We start from the raw sequence: 7,292 nt of genomic DNA, 5'->3' as shown, positions 1-7,292 counted from the left end.
AGGAAAATGGCGCTCCCGCGAGAACCGGGCGGAGGCAGCGGCGGCGGCTTTCCTCCGGCGAGGGGCTGCGCCTGGTGGCGGCGGGACAAGAAGCTGCAGAGCACGGGCGTGCCGCCTCCACCTCCGCGTTGCGGGAAGGAACAAGGATGTCAGAACTGGAAAGAGGATGTTGATAAGAAAGATCAGGTACACCTTTTGCCCGATGTCGTAAACGTAACCGCAAGGCAGACACAGAGGTGCTTGGCTAATTGCTTGGAAGCGTATAAATGTCGTGTAATCCTTGTAATAAGCAATCCAGCTTGTACTCTACCTCTGGGTCCGTGCCTTCCATCCTCACAGTCAGGAGCACAGGCAAGCTGTTTGGTGCATTTAGACTGCTGCGAGGGGCCAGCTCCACCGCCTTGAGCACTGAACCTCGCCTGGAGCCCCAGCCACTTGCGGCTTTCCGCCCCGCTGCGGATGGGCTGGGGTGCGAGGGCCATGAGACTCCAACCGAGCACTTGGCTGGCCCCAGCAGCACCTGTACAAGTTACCGGCTGAGCCAGGCCTTGGGCGATGTGGCCTTTTCCCTGGCCATGAGCTGAGGTCCTTTCTTCTGGAGAAGCTGTGGCTCCCCCATCGCTGGCAGTGCTCAAGGCCAGGCTCGTCAGGGCTTGGAGCAACCTGCTCTAGTGGAAGGTGACCCTGCCCGTGGCAGGGGGTTGGGACTGGATGAGCTTTAAGGTCGCTTGTAACCCAAACCAGTCTGGGATACTATGATTCTGTGACATGAAGAGCAAAAGCTGCGTGCTCACTGTGCTCAGGGCTGTGGTTTCAGCTCCTGGAGGAGCTTACCAGAGCCACCTTCCTTTGCCAGGTACAGTGGGAGCACGTGTCAGTGGCTGAGGGTGGGAGTCCCAGTGTGATATCCAGCCCAGCCACATCCAGTCCTCTGCAGCTGGGCAGGGATCCTGGTAAGAGAGCCACGCTCATACCAGCCTTGGGCTCTGGGGCGTCGAGAGAGCTGCCTCTCCAAAGGACGGGTAGTCTCGTTGCCGGAAGGGTGCTGGTCCATGCCGCTGGCAGCTTTATGGCCACTTACAGGTGGTTTCATTTCCAGCCGCAGCAAAACTTGAGGGTAACTTCAGGACAACAAGCCTCCTGAGCGAGATGTAAAATGGAAAAGTTGAATCTGAGATGGTATTTCCGCCCCCTGGAGTGGTCTGAGGGGATGCCCCGGGGCTGAGGTGCAGAAAGAAGGTGGAAACAACGGAAAGGCTGTCCCGGACGAGAGAGGGGTTGAGGTGATGGGGGCTCCTGAGGGAAACACTGCTCCCAGATTTCCAGGAGCCTGCAGGTCTACATTAGCTCCAAATGAGAGGGGTTTCCCGTAACGAAAATGCTGCTCCCAGCCCTGTAGGTGGCTGCAGAGGTTCAGAGCTGCGGTGTGGGGAGGGTGCCTCTCCCTGAGGAGAGTGTGTGGGGCTGTGGAAGTGGGTGGAAAGGGCTGTGTGTGAAATAAAGGTTTTGGGAACCTGTGGAACAGTGGAAGGGGAAGGTTTGAGTGGGAGACGGTGGCGTGGGGTGGTTTTGGGGGTAACTGGGGAAGGGGCTTGAAACCTGGGTTTGAGGGAAAGACAAAGCGGATGGAAGAGCTGACCTGAACAAACAGCTTCAGGGAAGCTTCAAGCACAGCATGACTGGCCTTGCCTCTTCCCTGTGCATTTTGCAGGCTGCAGTTACCTTGATTATTGATAGAGTTCCATTTTTCCCACATGAAGGGTGAATATTGCTTCCCCAGACAGCTGTTACCTCGCAGTAGCCGGTAAAACACCAAGAAAGTATGTTCAGAGGAAGGAATGGGTGGGTCTTGTGGCTCAGCAGGATCCCCTTTAGCACCCAAGCTATTTTCATACCTTTGGGGTTCCCCCCCCCCCTCCCCCCCGCCTTGCTCTCTCCCCCTTCAACTTCCCCAGTTTGTTTCTTTATGATTTTTAAGGAAATTACTTAGGTTCGGTTTAGGGCATTCCTCCATCCCGGTTTGAGTGTTAGCCCGTTCCATCATCCTTCACTGTAATAACCGTATTTCGTGGTTTAAGCTGAGCCTGTAACCCAGAACCACACAGCCGCTCGCTCTTTCCTCTCCCTTCTTCCTCCCCCTGCTTCCCCTGAGCTCACCTGGTTTTGTCAAAGTTCATTCCTTGTTGGGATGATGGTCGGAGGGAAGTCAGGGTCAGTTGATGGTGACGTGAGGAGAGTTCTGCTGCTGCTGCTGGCTTTTCCCATGACTTTATTCTCCACTGATGATCATGACAGCACATTTCTTCTTTTCAAAGCCCAGAGTGGTGGGGATGGGCATCCAGCTGATGGGCTATAAAAGTGTTATATACCAGGCAACAGCATATAATTGAGTTCATTGGCTGTTTTCCCCCCAGACTGAATCTCCTTGAGGTACACACGGGAATTCCCCATCTTCCCCCATCACCCACCAAGTATATCCGGGTCCCTGAGCAAAAGCAGTCCCACGAGTGGGTCTGCCTTTACCTGAAGCAGGAATAACCCAGACCGTCTTCTCCAGCAAATTCTTCATGTGCACCACAGGAACTTTATCCCCTTCTACAGTATGTGAAAGTTCTGACTGGGCTGGGCCAGCCCTGTTGGCAGATCCTCTGGTGTTGACCAACCAGGTGGCCTTTGGTAAGTGTGTATCCCAATGCTTGAAAGTCCCACCACCCATTCCTCTCAGTGTAGTTTTTAACATCGTACCGTTCGATTTCCCAGAGGCTGGTGCATGGTAGGGGATGTGATATACCCACTCAATGCCATGCTCTTTGGCCCAAGCGTCTATAAGGTTATTCCAGAAATGAGTCCCATTGTCTGACTCAGTTCTCTGTGGGGTGCTGTGTCACCACAAAATCTGTTTCTCAAGGCCCAGGATAGTGTTCCGGGCAGTGGCGTGGGGCACGGCGTGTGTCTCCAGCCATCCGGTGGTTGCTTCCACCACGGTAAGCACATGGTGCTTGCCTTGGCGGGTTGGTGGGAGTGTGATACAATCAATCTGCCAGGCCTCCCCATATTTGTACTTCAGCCATCGTCCTCCATACCAAAGAGGCTTTAACCGCTTGGCTTGCTTAACTGCAGCACGTTTCACACTCATGAGTAACCTTGGCAATAGTGTCCATTGTTAAGTTCACCCCTTGATCACGAGCCCATCTGTATGTTACATCTCTGCCTTGATGGCATGAGGTGTCTTAGCAACAGCTAAAAACACCGGTGTGTTACCGCATTATTCTCAGACTAAAGTCAAAAACACAGCACTGCACCAGCTAGTAAGAAGGATGAAAATGACTGCTACTGCTGAACCCAGCACACCATACTGATGAAGAGTCTCATTTGTCGGTTTTATGTGCGTGGTCTGGCTGTTGGGTGCCACTGGGATCCTGGCAAAGTGATCTGGGAGAAGCGGGAAGGAAAATATCCATGTCTGTGTGGTCTTAATAGTAATCAATCAGTGCACTGCGTGATATGCCTGCACTTTCTTGCTTCAGCAGGCGGCTTTAACCTCATTTAGGTCAGTGTGAATGTATCCTGGAGGGGTCATTTCCCAGATTTTCCCCCTCTGAAAGCTGGAAGATTTTGTCTTAGGGGGGATTTTTAACCTGAGAAGCAGTGAGACTAAACTGGATTGATTTAAGTGCTCTGGGACAGAGCAAAACAGAAAATAGTGCAAGGCATCGCTGCAGAGTTGATTACTTCTTGTGTAAGAGCCACTGCTTGGGGTTCATCTCCTTCTCCCCTCTGCATTAAACAGCTCTGAGCCCTGATGTTTTTTCGGCACTGGACCAGCTCGACCTTGGTGGGGTTCCAGCAGTGAAGATGAGTGGCATTGGTTGGTGTTGGCTGTGGTTGGAGAGAGAAACGCCCCCAAATGGACCCCAGTAACGTCCCCCCAGGTACAAAGGGCATGTGCCAGCCACTCTGTGGCTCTCAACAAGGTCCCGGCCTGGCCTCTCACGCAGGAATGACTCTTCCTGGTCAATCCTATGAAACATGCCTAATGATTGCATTTGATCCTGCCTACCCCTGCCTGTGTCTGGCAGCATCAGACCTGCAGCAGAACAGACCCTCAATGCAGGGAACGTGTAGCACAGGCAAGCCTGCTCCTCCACTCCTGGGGTTATCCCAGCTTTACTACGTTATTTTTCATGAGGATTCAAGAATTAACTGGGGAAATGAACTGGTGGCACCTTGTAAGCGGCGAGGAGAATCAGACAGGCCAACCCAATATGGGTGATAAGCAACTTCTACCTTATTTGTGACGCAGTTCACACATATATAGGAGTGGTATTCAGCCACTCCTTCTTGGCGCAACAGTATTGGTTAGCCCCCCCACAGCTTCCTCCACATTGTCCTCCCAGGTCCGGTCTCCGACCACCTGTGGGGGCCACCCCCTGCCTTGCTTGCACAGTCCTCCAGAACTCTATGGTCCTGCTCTTAGAGTCATTCTGCAACAATTCCCCCCTTTTTCTTTGTGCAAGCAAGGCATTATGGGTTATTCTGTTCACCTGTTTTATCACACAACTATAAACAAGTCTAATAGCTACGATGATTAACCTAATCATGATACATAAGTGCAATACTTTTAAACAGCAGTGTCTGACTCAACCTGTAATGCCCCGTGAAGACAACCATCTAGTTATTCTTAGGATATTGCTCATTTACTATTGCTGGGTAAGCTGAGCCAGGGTTCTCAGCTGTGCGTGCATCGAATTAACATAATCAGAGAGACTCATACAAGACATTCCATCAGACTCTTCACATCCATGTCCCTGTTCCAACAACAAAAGGTTCTGCAGTGTTGCATGTCTTACAGAGTCAACATTAAAACAAATCGGGAATTGCCTTCGATGTAGAATTGTCTGCTTAGCAACTCAGCAACCCAGTCTGCTTAGTTGAGCTGAAGCACTTACAGTGATTTGGCATATTATGATTGGATACATGTTTTGAAGACCCTTAGTGACTAACATATAATTGCTTAAACACAGCTGTGAGAACTCAACCTTGAAAGCTTGCCAACAGTCCACAGTTCTCATTAACTTGGTGAATTCCAGCCTCTTATCTTGCTTGCTTAAGCTTCTTCGGGCCTCCCATGGCCTTGCTGTATCTTTCAGGACTATTCAAAGTTTATGTACCACTTATGCATTCTCCTGTGAGAACACCGTCTCCACATCTTCCCCCTTTATGTTTTATATATGGTTTGGGTGGCTCTACTTGAGCAGGGGATCCGGGCTAGATTATATTTCCAACATACGCCAACCAGAGGCTGCCTGGGCCTGCCCCTTTTTTCTGCTGTATGGCTCTCTGATAACAGGCTGTATAGCTCTCTGATCCTTCACATCAAGGTCTGGCATGGCATGTGTCCCCACCGCTCCACGCCTGCTGGGTTGCAGCCAACAGCGGAGCTAAAGGTTCTTCTTGGTGGCAAACACAGAAGCCAACCCAGTCTTGCCCTTGATTGTGGTAGCAGGCATTTGGTCAGCCTCAGTCCTTGCACCTTGTTGTCAATGCACAGTTTCACCTGCTTCATCCAGTAACAAGTTGCTACTACAGCAAGGCACACACACATTTACATTAGCAGAGTAACTGTTACAGGGTGCAGCAGCATGTTGAAGATGCTGATGGCAGTGAGGGACTAGCCAAAGAAATTTCTTACCAGTGGAATTCTCCCCCCCTCTTAAATTTGTTCCATCACCTGCTTTATAACACTACCATTGTATTAAAATTTTTCTAGCTTTTGCCTTAGCATTTTCTAGCAGCTACTGCAAATTTCCATACTCTAACATCTCTTTTACAAGTGACAAATCTATACAGTACAAGGTGCAGTTTCTTATTAGCACCTAGCTAGTAAATACAGGTGGTTTTATACACAAAATCACAACCTCTAATAATAGCTATTTTACAAGCACACATATTCAGGATGTTACTTTTCAGTTGCCCCCAAGTGATGTTTTGCAGTTATTTGTTCTTTCTCTTCCTCTATCTCATTCTGCTTGGGGTAATCACGGTCAGCTCCTGTAGCTGAGGCATCAGGTTTATCCATTCGTCTGTCCAGCTCATGGCAAGGCTTGACAAACTTTGCAGGCAGTCACCATGGACCTGTAGGCAGGAGGACACCAATATACCCCCTCCCCCAGGTTATCAGTTCTTCAGTTCTTGAGAAGTAGACGGGTTAAACAGGTTAAGTGCAGCATCATTACTCTCTCTCCCTCCCCCCCTCTTTTTAAGTCCCTGCAAAAGCCATCATTACTCCCACTACAGTCCCACGTACAGAACGTGGCACAAGGACCCTGTGGAGACTAACAGCAAACCAGCTCCGAGAAGCATCACTGCAGTGCGAGGTGGCAGGCTCAACCTTAGCGGGCGTCCCCGCAGAGGCTCTGCCTCCCCCACATCGTATGAGGCTTGGGCTTTTATACTGACCAAAATGCACACTCATTCCGACACAGGTGGCCAGCCTGTGCTGGAAGAAGTGGCCAGCAGTATCTACAGAGGTCTCCAAGGGTTGATAGAAACCTGGACATACTTATATTTACCAACTTCTAGTACATGAGTATCACAGAGAAACTGTATGGGCTCCCCCTGTCAGTTGCAAGAAAAAATCATAACATATATAGCTTGAGTATAAGAGGATTGTAACGCATACGTGGTCACTGTTTGTCAGGCCTCCTTAACTATTTTGAGATCAAGAGCTTCCCACTCTTTAGCCCCCTGCTGTGTAGTAAACACAGGATATGCAAAGATGCCCATTGCAGAAAATTCCCCGGTAATGTTCACCTCTTTGATTATCCATTGTTACAACTGAGCGTCTCCAGGGCCAGTAAGTCTGAGCAGACCCACCCGGGAGACGAAGAGTCAGGGTCTGGAAGCAGAGGATATAAATCTGGCTCGGATTCAGGGGATTCGGGGGCTGATCCTGCGCCGAACTCGGGGTCTCCGTTGCTCGCAGCTGTGTCTTTCTTATCAGATGTATCTCGTTCGGTATGTAGCCATCTGCAGACCTGGCTCCTCCGTGACTGAGTTAAAAATTTTTTCACTCTAGGGCATAGTGGGTTGGAGAGGCTCGCGGTTCCTTTAAATCTCCCGCTCGCGCATGATCCCTATTTTCTACTGCGTGCTTCAAAGTGGCGCCGCAATCGATCCGGCGCCGAGGCACCGCCCTCTTTCTTTCGGATTCCTCGGCATTTATCATACGTATACCTTCTAATATACTTTCTCTGTCCTTTTCAAAGTCCCTACTTTCGGAACTGGGGTGG

This window comes from Pezoporus flaviventris, unplaced genomic scaffold, assembly GCF_033815535.1.
Source record: "Pezoporus flaviventris isolate CSIRO_AGI_PZ_B2104156 unplaced genomic scaffold, CSIRO_AGI_Pfla_v1 ptg000002l, whole genome shotgun sequence".
Classification (NCBI taxonomy): Eukaryota; Metazoa; Chordata; class Aves; order Psittaciformes; family Psittacidae; genus Pezoporus; species Pezoporus flaviventris.
This window is presented reverse-complemented; position numbering follows the sequence as displayed.